We start from the raw sequence: 15,000 nt of genomic DNA on the forward strand, positions 1-15,000 counted from the left end.
CTACTGCTACTTTCTTTTCTAATTCACAAATTTTTGCCTTCAAAAGTGCATTTTGTGCTTTCAGGATTTGAAGCTGACCGTCTTGATGGACTGCTAATGGTGGAGGCTGCTGATGGAGGTTGATAGACTCACTAGTGAAGTGAGGATTATAAACCCGCTTTCGCTTTACACCATCACCAGTGGGCAGCCAAAAATCACACATGAAACTATTCATTGTCAAACCCTTTTCCGAAAGCAAACATTGACCGCCAATTTTGAAATAGGCGCCAAGTAATAATTTATTGTGGTAGCTTAATTCCATAAAAGGATGTAATATATTATCACTCTGCTAAGCTACGCGGGAGAAATGACAAATATTTCTTCTACTTATCTCTGTTGACGAATTTCTTCATCAGTTCTTTTTTACTGTCTTTTCAACCTCAAATAAAAGCAAATTACATGATTAGAATAGCTACAAAAGAAATTGAAATCATACAAACATTGATCAAGGATTGTTTAAGTATTTTCAAGGGGTCCCACAGAGGACTATTCGGGTTCTTTTTTCTATTTTTAAAAAGAAGACAGGATTGCCACACTCTTCGCTTTCGTCCGCCATGTTGGTTCTATGGTCTCTGAGATGGCGTTGGCCAATCAAAAGCAAGAGTTTTCAGTCCCAGTCTCCGTGCTATCCATGCGAGAGCTCTCGGGGAGATATCAGTGAGTCAATTTTTCCCTCAGTGGACTACCCAAGATCTGTGTTTTTGCCATTTTAAAGAACCCGTCGATATTTTCTTCCAGCGGCATATCCCAATCCTCAGTTCCCGCCAAGTTGGTTAGTGAATGAAACTCGAAAAAGGTCGTACCATGGCCCGCATTAGTCGAGAAAATTGAATTTCAGAGAAAAGGAGAATGAGAAACGAGAGAAACAAACGGGAGCGACATTTAAGGACTGCAAAGAAAAGGAAGGACGCTGACATTCAGAAACAAAAGGAAAAAGCAGAGTACCTCCGAGCTAAGAAATTGGCGCGGTTATGATCATATTCGATTTCTTAACGAGAAAAATCAACAAATGAACTGAACATCACAATACCACCATTTGTAAGCTGCATTATTTTCCAGGGTGAGCCTCCATTTCATCAATGCTCGATTTTCCAGTTGTTACAATATAATTTTATTTCTCTCTTTAAGCTTTCATACTCAAAGAGCTAGTGGCAATATTAATGACAATCCCCATAACTTTATTAGCTTTTTAATTTCTTGAATGGTAAATAACATAAAATCATGTAATAAATAACATAAAAAAATACAGATATTTTACCATACGCAAAATTTTTATGGTATTGTACGAGAAACACGTGCATACTTAACAAAACAAAAACCTTAACATAATTTTTTTTATGAGCCTAAACGTTGTTCTCCTGCAAACCTAATATACAAATTTTTTCAGACTATGGAATAGCATGACATAATTTTCTTGTTCCTATTAGTCAATTTCACTTAATTTTCCAGTTTGCAGGGAAAATCTATCATGTCAACACCATTGCAAAACGGGTGGACAAATGTCAATTTCATTGATCCTGATGAACTTTGTCCACCAAATGGAAAGACCATCAGATTGGGAGAAGGGTCCTACGGTTGCTGCCTCTTAAGACAATACCAGCGGCTGAATATTAACCCTTTCACCGCCAAAAATGCAAATTGACACTTATAGATTTTACTCTGTCTAACGCCAGACGATTTTACTCGTCAATGGGGAAGCCCTCGGCAGTGGAAGGGTTAAAGTTGTTGAAAAACAATCTCTCTCAAATGACACAAAGGAGCTGATGAAAGAAGCTCAAATTATGCAGGCTCTACACCACAAGAACATCCCTACCATCTTAGGTGTACAAGTTCAAAAGGAACCAATGTCTTTGGTAATCGAATTCATAGGAGAACAGGATACTTCCGTTACTATAAGCAAGCTATTGACACGTCAAAATGAAGAAACGTTAATTCAGAATCTTCAAAAATCACTGACAGTTAATGACTGTCTTATAATTTCACATAACTTGGCAGAAGCACTTTCTCGCATGCATTCAAAAGGTTTTCTGCATTGTGATTTGAAATCAAATAATGTTCTTGTAAGTAATAAGCGAGGCTATATAATTGATTTTCGAAACGGGCATGTGATAGTTGTTCTCCTCCTTCCAAGAAGTACACCATCTCTTATCCACACATTGCTCCAGAAGTTCTCAAAGGTTCTTCATGTAGCAAAGCCAGTGATATATTTTCTCTTGGTAAGATTTTCTTTCAAGTAGGAAACAGGTTTGACACGAAAGGTCCAGACCTTTCGTTTGAATATTATTTTATCTTGTCGCTTGCGTTCGCAAAAAATACGACTGTTTTGCAGTCTACCACTTCTCAAAAATGTTTGGATACTAATCCTGCAAGAACCGCGCACCGGTGGCTCAGTTGGTTGAACACAGGGCTGTCACGCGGGAGGTCGTGAGTTCAACTCCGGCCGAACCAACACTCAGGGTCTTTAAATAACTGAGGAGAAAGTGCTGCCTTTGTAATTACATCTGCAAATGGTTAGACTCTCTAGTCTTCTCGGATAAGGACGATAAGCCGGAGATCCCGTCTCACAACCTTTGTTCATTAACTCTGTGGGACGTTAAAGATCCCACACACTATTCGAAAAGAGTAGGGGACAGTGTTCCCGGTGTTGTGGTCTGACCTTTCCAGCCTGTGGTCGGCTTGGCAGGATTAGCTGGAAGGGCTTCTGTGTGAATGATACCACAATTGTGTATAACAGCCAGAAGTCAGGCTACTTAGCCAAGTGCTGGAACCTCACTCAAGCACTCAAGAAGACCAACAAGTACCGGTATAATGGCAACACTGGCCCCCAAGATATCTTGTTAAGTATACTGTATGCTATCAAAACGTTTTTTGAATCATAGCCTACATGTTTCAACTCATGGCAAAAAGGAAAAGTTCACACCATGTTTTTCCATGTTTTCTACATTTTGTGACAAGGACACATCCCCTTGCTTTTAAGATGACTCATCTTTAATTAGCAAGGCTGTCAAGATGGCACATCTTTCGTCAGTGTGAGTGTGCACTTGTCACTAAAATTGCATCAGCCTTGGTGGGTTTGTGTAAACATCAACAATAGGAAATAATACTAATGATATAACGGTGTTCTTTATCATGATGAAACAAGAAGGCTCTGATTTAAAACTGTGCAACCCCATGGAAGTTAGGCCTCTAAAATTCTTTCAACCTCTGGTGGCAATGGAGAAGTGTTTCATATATGTACATGTAGGTGTGCAACATGCACAAGAAAAACTGCCTCATCAAAATTTTCTTTGGGAACCATATCTGGTAGACATCTCCTACCTCTCTGATGATTAAAAATCTTGTCATGGCTCTTTTCTTTTTCTGAAGTGAAAATTAACACTTATCCAGACTTCGCCTTTTTAAGTAAATTCTCACATACTTGGTGAAAAGGGGGAATGTTGAACAAAACAAGAGAAAAAAAGGAAAAGAAGGCCATAAGAACTTTTAAGGAATTTCAGAAACTTCATGTTAAATAAAATTTATGTTGTCTCGCAGCAGTTTTCCTTTGAGAGCTGCAGTTGTTGGTGTCTTGCACTTAAGATGTTAAAGTCTTGCCACTGGATACTAGCTTAGCTTTTATCGGGGTGTGACAAAGCTAAACGGCTTCAATTTTGTTAATTTAATAAGCTGGTGACCAGGACCATCTCGCACCATAACCAACCATAGCCTTCAAGAGATGACTGAGGTGGAATATGCCTCACAATGTTTACCTTCCTCAGAAATTGTGACAACAGCACCTCCTCCTGCTTTTAAGATGTCACATCTTTCATTGGCGGGGCTGTCAAGATGGCACATCTTTCGTCAGCGTGAGTGTGGAATTGCATCAGCTTTGGTGGATGAAAGAACAAAAATGTGCTTTATGCAAAACAATTTTTTTAAAACAATTTTTTTAACAACAGAAGGCTGTGGTTATTAAATTATAGACTCCTTTTGAAAAATAAAATAAAAATAAAAAACTACACCTGCTGATAGAGGTGGTTCAATGCACAATATGCCTCCCAGGAATAGACCATAACGAATTTTTGTAAAGCTGACCGCTGTCCCAGGCTCATTGTTTCAATACTGAAATCTCGAATTATGCTTACAGCCTTGGATAGCGTGTTCTTAATCCCTTCTTTCATAAAACCGGGAGTTTTCTACATAAGGCCCAAATGAACTTCAATGGTGGAGTCAACATGCTTTTTAAGCTAACTGGTTATGATTCTTCTCAAACAAAACTTCATGCAAAAACTTTGGTTTTAGTGGTCGTGCCAGTCGCGTTTGAAGTGATATTGACGGATCTGTATTGTTGATCTGTATTGTTTATTGTTACACATCAGACTCTGAGGAATACATGAGAACAGCCAAAGCCGGAGGCTTAAATGGCATATGGTCAGCAAACATAATTTGAAAAATTTGCATGAATAGAAGAAGGCTTTAACTAAAATACTTATACAACTAAATATGACTACTTAATTTACAAACACACAGGATAATATAGTTAAATAAATTGCATAAACAAGTACTCCTAGTATAATTGTTTCAAATAACAGGAAATTGTATTCAAATAACAGGAAACAAAAAACAAAAACAAAAAGAAAACATTAACAATTTGTCCACAAAGTTTACAGTTTAGTCCCAAGGGACTTGATCAGACTATAGAATTAAGGGAAATGAGTTCCATAGCCAATTTTTCAATATACTAACTCAGCATTCAGAAAATGCAGTGTCAACTTTTTTTTAAAGTTACTTAATGTAAGGCTGTTGCGCACTGTTAACGGAATATCATTCCAAATAACAGGAGCCTGCCAGGTAATAGCAAATTGATACTTGCGGTTGGTTTTATGAAGATTAAAACGTGAACGAGTCAAATAATTGTGATATTCATGGTTAAAATGAAGGATTGAGGATACAGGAGTAGGCAGAATATTGTTAAAATGTGAGAAAACAAAACAGGCCACATGGAATTTAACGATAGAATGGAGCGAAAGAAAATTATTTTTAGAGAAAAGGGGTTTAGAAGGTGTGCGTGGGGGAGAAAAAGTAATTATACGGATGGCTTTCTTTTGAAGTACATAAAGTGGTACAAGGTAAGAAACATACGTAGAAGCCCAAATTAGAGGACAATAATTGATGTAAGGCAGGAAAAGAGCATTATATAAAGTTTTCAGAGTGTCCAAAGGTAAGTATCGCGTTGCCTTGCACAAAACTCCAATTATCTTAGAGACTTTATCACAGACAACAGAGATATGCGGTTTCCAGGATAGATTTTCATGAATGATAATTCCAAGGAATTTGTCTTCCTGCACACGTGTGATGGGAGAATTATTTATAGAAATTTTTATATCTGAGAGGTTAATCTGTTTACGACGTGGGTGAAAAATGATGAATTTAGACTTGTCAGGATGGACAGTGACTTTGTTAGCACTAAACCAAGAAGAAACACGAGCGAGCTCTACATTAAGGATGGTTACTAAGGCAGCCAAGTCATTATGACGAAAAAAGATATTTGTATCATCAGCAAAGAGAATGATTGACAGGAGGTTTGAGACATGAAAAAGATCATTGATGTATAAAAGAAAAAGTAAAGGTCCAAGGACTGAACCTTGTGGAACCCCACATACAGCCGTATTATATGTAGATGTATAGTCATGAACCATGACACACTGTTGTCTGTGAGATAAATAGCTAGCAAGCCAGGCCAACGGAATTCCCCTGATTCCAAAAAAATTTAGTTTATCCAGAAGTATTTCATGGTTGACTGTATCAAAAGCCTTCTTAAGATCTATGAAGCAAGGCTTCTGATAGGATGCGGAAAAAAATTAAAGATTATGCTGAAATTTTTGGCCATATTATGCGTAAACATGCGTTGATTATGCGGAAATTTTAAACATTTATAGAACTAATAATTAGGCTTTTCCAATGTACTTACATGCTTATGGTAAATCAGGACTCGAAATTGCGACCAATACAGTCGCTTTTTCCCTTTGCGATTAAGATATGTGGCCGAGTCGCCAATTTGCGACCAGCATTCACCGTTAAAACAAAAGGGTTAGTAATCGGCATTTTGCCGAAACTTTTGCTAAAAGAAATAAAGCGATAAAAAAATAGTTTGTTTTTTGTCATAAATTTTGTTTCAATTTGGAGATATGGAGCAAAATTGTGATGTGGTTGAACCACGATCCGTTCCCTCGATCATTTACCATTTTCAGTGGTTTTTTTACACATACGTATTGCGGGCTCTTTGTTTTGTACAACTTTATCACAATGATTGTCCCTACTTTACCAGAGTTACAAATGATGCAATTTAATTTGCTACTATAACTTGCGGCTAAATTTTCATACCTTGTATCTTTTTTAAAAATTTCGAGCCGAGGGTACTGTTATGAAAACGTTTTAACTAGAGTCCAGGCTCATTCCCGAAAAATGAGTGGAAAATGCTTACAAACTTTCATCTTGCGAACGAAATGGCGTGTTTTCTTCAATGTTCAGGAAAATAGGCGTTTCAAAATAATCATTCTCTTTGGCTTTTGTGTTTGTGAGGGTGGTAAGCAGCTGCTTTATCACTAATATCAGGCATAGGCATTTCTTCTGTTTTATGCAGAAATTATCGTAATTATGCGGAGGATGCGGATTTTAGGGAATTATGCGAATCCGCTTCGCCGCATCCTGTCAGATGCCATGTCAATGAAGACTCCGATAGTGTACTGATTGTTTTCAAAACCTTCATAAGTATTATTGACAAGCTCTAAGATAGCCATAGCAGTAGAGTGATGAGGTCTAAAACCGTACTGGTGATGATTAAGGATATTGAACTTTGTAAGGAATTCCGATAGCCTGAGGTAAAAGAGTTTCTCAAGAACCTTAGAGAGACAGGGGAGAATAGAAATAGGCCGATAATTTGAGAACAGAGAAGGGTCATCGCTTTTAAAAACAGGAAGAATCTTTGCAATTTTGAGTTTATCGGGAAAAACACCTTGCTCAAAAGACAGATTACAGATATGAGACAAAAGGGCACCTAGTAAATCGATTGTTTCTTTGATGCGAGACAAAGAAAGACCATCAACACCCCCACATTTGCTATTTTTTTAGAGAATGGACAATAGAAGAAACCTCAGAAGGAGTAGCGGGATTGAGAAAGAAACAATTGGCATAGTAACCAACAAGAAAATCTTCATGAGAAAACTGAGTAGAGGAAACTTTACTGGCCAAAGATGGACCTATATTGGCAAAGAAATTATTAAATTTGGTTGCTATGTGTAAAGGGTCTGAACAAATACCTGAACTGTCTTTCATGTTACTGAAATGGCGTTCAGGTTTCTTTTTAGCGACAATCTGCTTAATAACTGACCAAGTTTTCCTCAGGTCAGAGCTAACAGAGATTAGTTTATTTTTTTTTCCTGGCAACGTTTAGTAGGAAATTGTACTTATTTCGATACTTGTTATATCTAGATTTGTTAGATACAGTAGGGTTTGTTTGGAATTGTTTATAGAGAAAATTCTTCCTGTTGCAGGATACAAAGAGACCTTTTGTAAACCAGGGTTTCGAAGGATGGTGGCACTCAGGGTATAATGGTTTAATTAAGTGGAAATGATTTATGGTATGCTGACATAAGAAGGCTAGAGAATGTATCATAGGAATCATTAGTAGAGTCACTCAATGGTCTCCACTCGAGACCTGAATGCTGCAAGTGTTCTAGGGTTAACAAGGCGTGCCAATCGCTTCTGGCATAGTGGTTCGACATCTAATTTTAGATGAGTGACTTGGAAAATTGGAAGGTGATCAGATAAATCAGTGTAGAGAATGCCACTACTCATACTTTGTTCAAGATTGTTTGTGAAAATATTGTCAGCCAGAGTTGCGGTTGAGGAAGTTATACGACTAGGCTTAGAAATCAGAGGATACATACTATTAGATAACATAAGATTGATGAGCTCATTAGTAGGTTGGTGAGATTGTGAGTTAAGAATATTGATATTAAAATCACCCATGAGATAAGAGAGTTTATTCTCAAAGCTGATGGTTGATAAAAAATTAAGATGCCCTCAAGAGAGTTGATAAAATCAGCAACCAATACATCAGGGGGTCGGTAGAAACAACCAACAATGATATTCTTACCACGCGGTTGTATAATTTCCACAAGGATTGATTCATACAGTGCATTATTAGGAGACCGGAGATCACTTCTAAGCTTGAATTCTAGGTGAGACTGTATGTAAAGTCCAACCCCACGACCGGCTTTATGTTCTCTGTGACTAGAAATAAAATGATAGCCTGGAAGATGGAATAAATCAGAATTAGACCTGTGTAACCAGGTTTCAAAAACAGCAATGACAAAGAAGGACCTGTTCAATGTAAGAAGGAATTCTGATAAGTCATCAAAGTGTTTTGGTAGACTGCGGATATTAATGTGAAGTGAGGGGAATGTATCAGGGGGGAGTGCAGGCATCTTATTAAATTCTGTAGAGGTTAGGTAGAGACAATTTGAAAGTAATTCTGAATTTGCTGAGAAAAAGTTAGTGTCAGGATCAAGATTAGAATTCAATAATAAGTGAGATGTCTCAGGGTCAACAAAAAATGGGTTAAAATTCTTCTGTTTAAGTAAATCAGTATCAAAGTCACCTTGAGAATTGAAACCAAACAATGAAAAGAAGAAATCAATATCATTGTCAAAATGATTGAATGGAAAGATACTAGCAAGACACGTAGAACAGAACCAGCCATCATTCGATTTAGACATAGCACTGTATTCCAGTCTAGTAAAAGGAGTCCATTTTAGATGTGTCCAATTATGACAGCTATCGCTGAAAATTGCTCTGTGGTTATTGTGGACATTAAATTTACAAACGGTGCATGGAAACGTACTAGGCATGGAATTACAATAATACGTAACTGTAATTACGAATACAGAATATGACTAAATAATAATAATAAAAATAAAATAACAAAAGTAGCTTGAACAAGATTTGAAATATCAATAAAGATAACAATAACCAAATCCAATGGAGAACAGGATTTGAAATATCAATATTTAGAGTAGTACAGAGTCAATACTTAACTGAAGTTCCAAAGTCAAATCAGCTCACGATGGAGAATATTTTCGAACGATTTCACGACATTTAGCCATTGTAGTAAAGCGCTCAATAGTCGAAGTGTGTTGTGTGGGGCGCAAGCAGATAACGCCATCAACAGTCCATACTCTGTCAACGATATTCGGAGGGAATATATCTTTACTTAAGTACTTAAGAATATCCCGACGGGGTTGCGTTAAATCTCCTTGCACATTATATGGCCTCTTGTTCTGTTTAAGCATCTTTCTCTTCCGGAGGATTTCAACTTTCGTATTGTGCCTTGAAAGTCGAACAATGATAGGGCTGGGCTTCGATGATCTCTTACCAACTCGATGTGAACGCCTTACTTATGTCTTCGAGTTTGAGATCAACCCCTAAATCTTCTTTACCGAAATTTAAAGACAGGATATCTGTATCTTCACGGGTATCAGCAGATTCCACAATGCTCTCAGGTATGCCATAAATCCGGATATTAGTTCTGCGAGTATATTGCTCCAAGTCGTCTAACTGGCTTGTAAGAAATTCGTTCGAGACTTTTAACTCTTCAAGTATAAACTCTATATATATTCCTGCATTGCTCAAGATCAAATTTAAGGCTTTCGAAAACAGATTCGCAGAATTTAGGAGAAGTAATGAGTTTGTTGACTGCAGGGTCGACAAATTCTAGTATCTTCAATTGTATGATGGAGGGAAGACGTTCATCGATCCACTTGTTGAGCTTCGCTTCAATCTTCTCCCAGTTTTCACAAAATTCATCGTCAGAAGTTGTAGTAGGCGATTTCGGCGAAGAAGTAACCTTCTGTTTTGCCTTTGGTTTGCCCATTTAGCGGAGAATTCAATCAAGTTCTCCGAAAAAAAAAAAGAGATCAGAGTAAAAGATAAACCGCCATTTTGCACCCATGAGCTTTAAATAGATTCATCATTGCCTTACCTTTGGACATTTCCCTGAAGTGCAAACAGCACAAAGCTTTAGAGTAAACAAATATAACGCGTAAATTCAGAGAGGTGCTTTTCGATTGAAAGGTCACTGGTTACTTAGGAACCAAGCAAATCATGCGTGGATGACTGAAAGACGAGTCTATCGAATGACGAGAAACCTCAAGAGGTCGTTAATTGAGGCATGTCAACCATTTGAGCCGTTGCTTGGCAATTAATTGGCACGTCTTCTAATCTTTCATGTTGTTGCTTAGTGATAAATTGGGCCCGATAAATGCAGGTCACCAGGTCAGGGAAAGGAATGTAGTACGGTAAAGTTCGATACATGTGGCTGATTTAGTTGCTAACAACGTAGACAAAGAAAATTTCAACTGAGTTCAGTAAATTTCAGGGTTTCATAAAAAAGAACTTGAATCAAGCTGTAACTAGGCCCGGTTCAAACGTCGGACAGACGTAATACTCATTTGGGTCGACCCAAATGATTAAGCTCGACGGTTAAGTCAGACGTCGATGTTTCATGTGCCGCACCTAATTCTTGGAGTAAACAAATACCATTTTCAACGGTTAAAATGAACTGGTGAAAGAAGTTTGAAAACGACTCATTTCCATTCCATCCCACTTTGCCGCAGTACATATACAATAGTTACGTTGATAATTTAGTCGCTAAGTTGGAACAGCTTTATTTGCTGAGTTTTTTATATTCAAGGAAATTGCGATCATATTGAGATGCGAATGCACACCACGAATTTTATTTCATATAAATAGCGTTAAAGCAAGTTGGGAGTCAACCGTACGTTGTTAGCTGTCTAGTTTTAGAATGTAATATTCTTGCCAGTTTCTCGAGAACGTTTTCAACAGTCCTTACGCTCTCGGATTTCTCTTCACATAGCACACGTGGTGAAGTGTCAGTACTCATCAGTGCAGTTATATCGAAAATTTCATCACAATAATTTATGCATTAGGTACAGCACATGAGAAGGTTCGACGTCTGAATCCGTTTCGAACTTTGGCCGTTCTATTCCACGGGTGCAGTCGAATAGAACGGCAGGTCGACCCAAAGACGAATCTATCGAACATAATAGACCACTTTCGATATAATAAAATTCAGCTTGGCAGCGAGGCCTAGAGGAAACAAACAAAGGAAACTGAATGAACATGTTTATTCATTTCCGGTTTGTTTGTGTCCTCTAAGCCTCACTATCAAGCTGAATTTTAATCTATCAAATGTGGTTTATTGATTCATACGTGGAACTTTTTATGGGCCGAATATAATGATAAGGTTCACCAAATAAAATGTTCCACGTTTCAAACGGGCCTCAATTGTTATTATAATTTACTGAAACAACCTTTTGTTCTGATTGGCTCTGTCAATCATTCTGTCAAAGTTGAGAGGCATTTCATTAACAGCTGTCAGGTGTGTTCTTAATCTTAGGTGCGGTTATCAATTGAGCTATTCCGTTGGTGCCTGCCTAAGGACTTGATCGGAGAACTGCACGACTAACAGTTTCAAGATGAAAAGCCTGTTTTCCCTGGTTTTTTTGCTCTGCATCTCAGTTGGTGAGGTTGTTTTTGCTTATAAACATCGATTTAGTACCGTACTGATTCCAAACAAAGGTTTACAGAGTTTTCATCAGGGTTGAATTAGTCCCACCCAATTCACACTTCTAAACTTCCCACACCATGGTTTGTTCAAAATTATCTTCGCCTTCCTCTTGTTATTTTGTGTTTTAGTCTTCTACTGAAGACTTATCTTTTCACAAATTTTCAGTTTGATAGGGTTTTTCCTCTTCTGATAAAGCAAAGTTGAATTCCTAAGCTTTTGCGTGACACGATTATTAAAATTCCGGTCGAGAATGCTGAATAGTCCTTGCATGAGAATAAGTACTGATATAGATGTTTATGCGCCCTCAGAAGACGACGAGTGGCTTTTTATAGCAAAACTGGATGGCATATGTTTTCCCTAGCATTCAGGTTAGAGAAGTGGTTAAATTGATTGTAGGAATTGAATGTACTACAAACAACTTAAGACTCGAGGGCTGGTTTAAAACATTTGATGGAAACTGCGTTGTCATTTTTATGTTACAAATGGATATTCATACTCGCATTTCCCCGTAGGTGGTAAAACATTGGTTCTTATTACTGGGTTGCCAAACCCAGTCGGAATCTGCGTTGCATTTCGTCGTTGTATTTTTTTCCGTGTCGGTAAAAGTCTTGCCTGTTACTCCCCTGCTAAGTGGTTTCTTTGTGCATAGAGTCTTCTGTGCGTATTTTGTAAGGTTTGGGGAGGGTGGGGTAATGCGTAGATTTCTCGGAGATTTGAAAACGGCTATAAGTACTGGTGCAATACCTTTGAGTGCAGCCGTTGTTGTCAGTTTGTTGTGCTACAGATTGATCAAGTGATTTGGGTTCTATAGTCATCAGTGAATCAACAAGGACTGCTAATCGTAGTCGTAGTCGTACTTCAATCTGAAGATCGCTAATTTTGTCAGGGAACACGAGATTGACGTGAGAAGCGCATGACAGTGCTTCAATTCGAATGCTCATATTCATTGATAGTTCCATCTACTTTAATTATGTACCATCTATTTGGAGTGTTTTTTAGAATGCATCGAGAACAAGATCCTAAACAAAAGTAGTACGTATACTGTACGTGACATAAATTACAAGCGTGACAAAAAAACAAATGTGATAACCTGATTTCTCTCCTGAGACGACCAAGAATACAAAAGATTTTAACAGTATCTTTATAGAGCCTTCTGCCCGTATTTTCTTAGGATCGAGAGGGTAGTGGAACTGCGTAGATTTCTCTTGTGGACACAGTAGAATCATTAACTTAGCCTGCAATGGCGTCGAAAGTCATGCAACGCGAATGGCGTTTTAGTGGATCCTTAAACAAAATATACCCTTATGGAGCTCAATAATGGAAAGTCAGTTGGATAAACTAGGCATGAATCTCAAAAGCGACGAGTACTGGACTTCGACAACAATCTATCGCCCGTCGAGACGAAATTAAAGTGAGCAGTATTTACCTGAAGTACACGGTAATTTGACACAATTGAGTTTCTTGTCTTCACGCACGCAATGAAATAGGAAGAGGTTTTCACCTCTAAGAGCAAATATGTTGTTTGTTTCAATAAAATTTTCAATGGGAAAGGATTCTGTGGTATTTTCTGCCTTTGTGAATTATGATATCATGTTGTGTATTGAATTTTCGAGCTTAAGGTTCAAATGTGATATGGGAGAAGTTTTTTAGTATTGCTCTGTAAGCAGGAAGGGTTCACAGGCCTGTTGGAAGCGTGCTTGAGTTTCAACAAAATGAGGCCCAAAATCAGTGAAAACTTGTGACGCAGATGAATAATAAAGTAGCTGCTATTTCCAAAATGATGGAATTACCTGGTGATAAATAACATCGTACGTGTCTTGGAGAGTAAATTTTGACTTTGCATAAACAAGAGTTGGGCGATTGTGATCTTTGTTTTGACTTCGCTCATTTCATTGTCAAACTTTATAACACTTGACAGAAAAAGAAACTTACAAAAACCCGGTATCTTGCCATCATTTGACACAGATGCTTCACTGTTTGGCGAGTAAACATGCCGCGGTAACTTAATCACGGCGCCCGCTGAATTCCGGCCATGTCACTTTCGATTTTGCAATTTACTTGAACGTAGCAAAAATCTCCCAAAATGTTTGTCGCTGATCGTAACTTTTTATATTCTATATTCACGGTTCAAAATTAATGTTGTTTTCATGTCGTAAATATTTTATTCTCGATCGGCCGTCCGGGAAACTTCCTTCTGCTCTTTCTGAAAACTGTGTATCAATATTTGTTTGCTTTTTCATCAATATTTGTTTTGCATAAAGCAAGCTACCAGAATCTGTACCTTGCTGAGTTCGCATTTGTTAGCGTTAATAGTATTTTCGGTCAGATGTTTCTGTTTTTTGTGAGGGGTTTATTGTTTTGGTCTCCCATCCCAACACTAACCCCGCGAAACAGGGCTTGACTTCAGTGAAGTTTAGTATTACAAAGTTTTCGGATGCTCATAGGGCACACTTGTGGTGAAAAGAAGTTGTGAGGGAACTTGAAAATTATCAACATGTCAGCCCCGAAGCCAATGTTTCTCGCTTCTCTTTTATTTGTTATTCTTCAGAGACTGGAATGCTGTATTTCAATACCACACAATTCAGTGCCTTCTGATTTTCTGAAGCACGTATCACAGGCAAGCCAGTGTATGCTTCACAGAAGCATCTAGTTTGAACTGAAACCAAGCTAAGGATCATATTGTAAAAATTTTATGACAATCATCTCGAAAAAATGTCTACCTAATTTGGTGACTGTTGGTGTCATTGTGACTAAAAGTCCAATTTTTTGTTGGTAAATTATATTATCGATATATTAGCAGCCATGTTATTTAAACACTTTTACCAATTCCAAACATTGTGTTTTCCCCCTCCCCCCCCCCCCCGGGGGAGACTCCCATATATCGTAGGGCGGGGATGATCGTCGGAAATTTTCAAAACCACCCCTAAAAGATACTGGAGTCTTACGAAGGTAGGCGTGGCAACATAAGATTTTTACGCCTACAAAATACCAGCATGTTTACTGACTTTTGTCGACTACGAATTTAGCAGAGGTCAAAGCATTTGTTGAAACAAACCTGAATCTCATGGAAAAGACAGTCCTACATTTTTCTGTGACTTATTTTTATTTTGTTGAACCCAGTTTAATTAATAAACATGTCTTGTTGGTGTGAATGGGGTATTAGACTTTGATGGCCCAAAAACTGTTTAGACACCCTAAAAGGTAACAGATCCCTCATTTTGATCCCTAAAAGATACGACGATCATCCCCGCCCATTGCCAACTGGAACCCCGGGGGGGGGGGGGGGGGTGGGGTTAATCAGTAAAAAGAAGAGAAAACGATGTGATGATAAA

The 15,000-nt window shown here is 38.0% G+C and overlaps 1 long non-coding RNA gene across 5 annotated transcripts in view; it reads right to left on the reverse strand.

Annotated features, from left to right (window-relative positions):
• Positions 1-15,000, reverse strand: part of LOC138036409 (uncharacterized) — a 33,937-nt gene that overhangs the window by 3,403 nt on the left and 15,534 nt on the right. Inside the window, exons 1-4 of one of the 5 annotated variants that reach the window (XR_011129848.1) lie at positions 9,118-10,051; positions 8,177-8,332; positions 3,789-3,905; positions 1-409 (exon numbers count right to left, since the gene is read on the reverse strand). The exon at positions 1-409 is cut by the window's left edge and continues 385 nt beyond it. This is a non-coding gene — a long non-coding RNA (uncharacterized lncRNA). The other 4 variants (XR_011129844.1, XR_011129847.1, XR_011129845.1 and 1 more) reach the window with 4 other exon arrangements.

Source organism: Montipora capricornis, unplaced genomic scaffold, assembly GCF_036669925.1.
Source record: "Montipora capricornis isolate CH-2021 unplaced genomic scaffold, ASM3666992v2 scaffold_484, whole genome shotgun sequence".
In the NCBI taxonomy this organism is placed as follows: Eukaryota; Metazoa; Cnidaria; class Anthozoa; order Scleractinia; family Acroporidae; genus Montipora; species Montipora capricornis.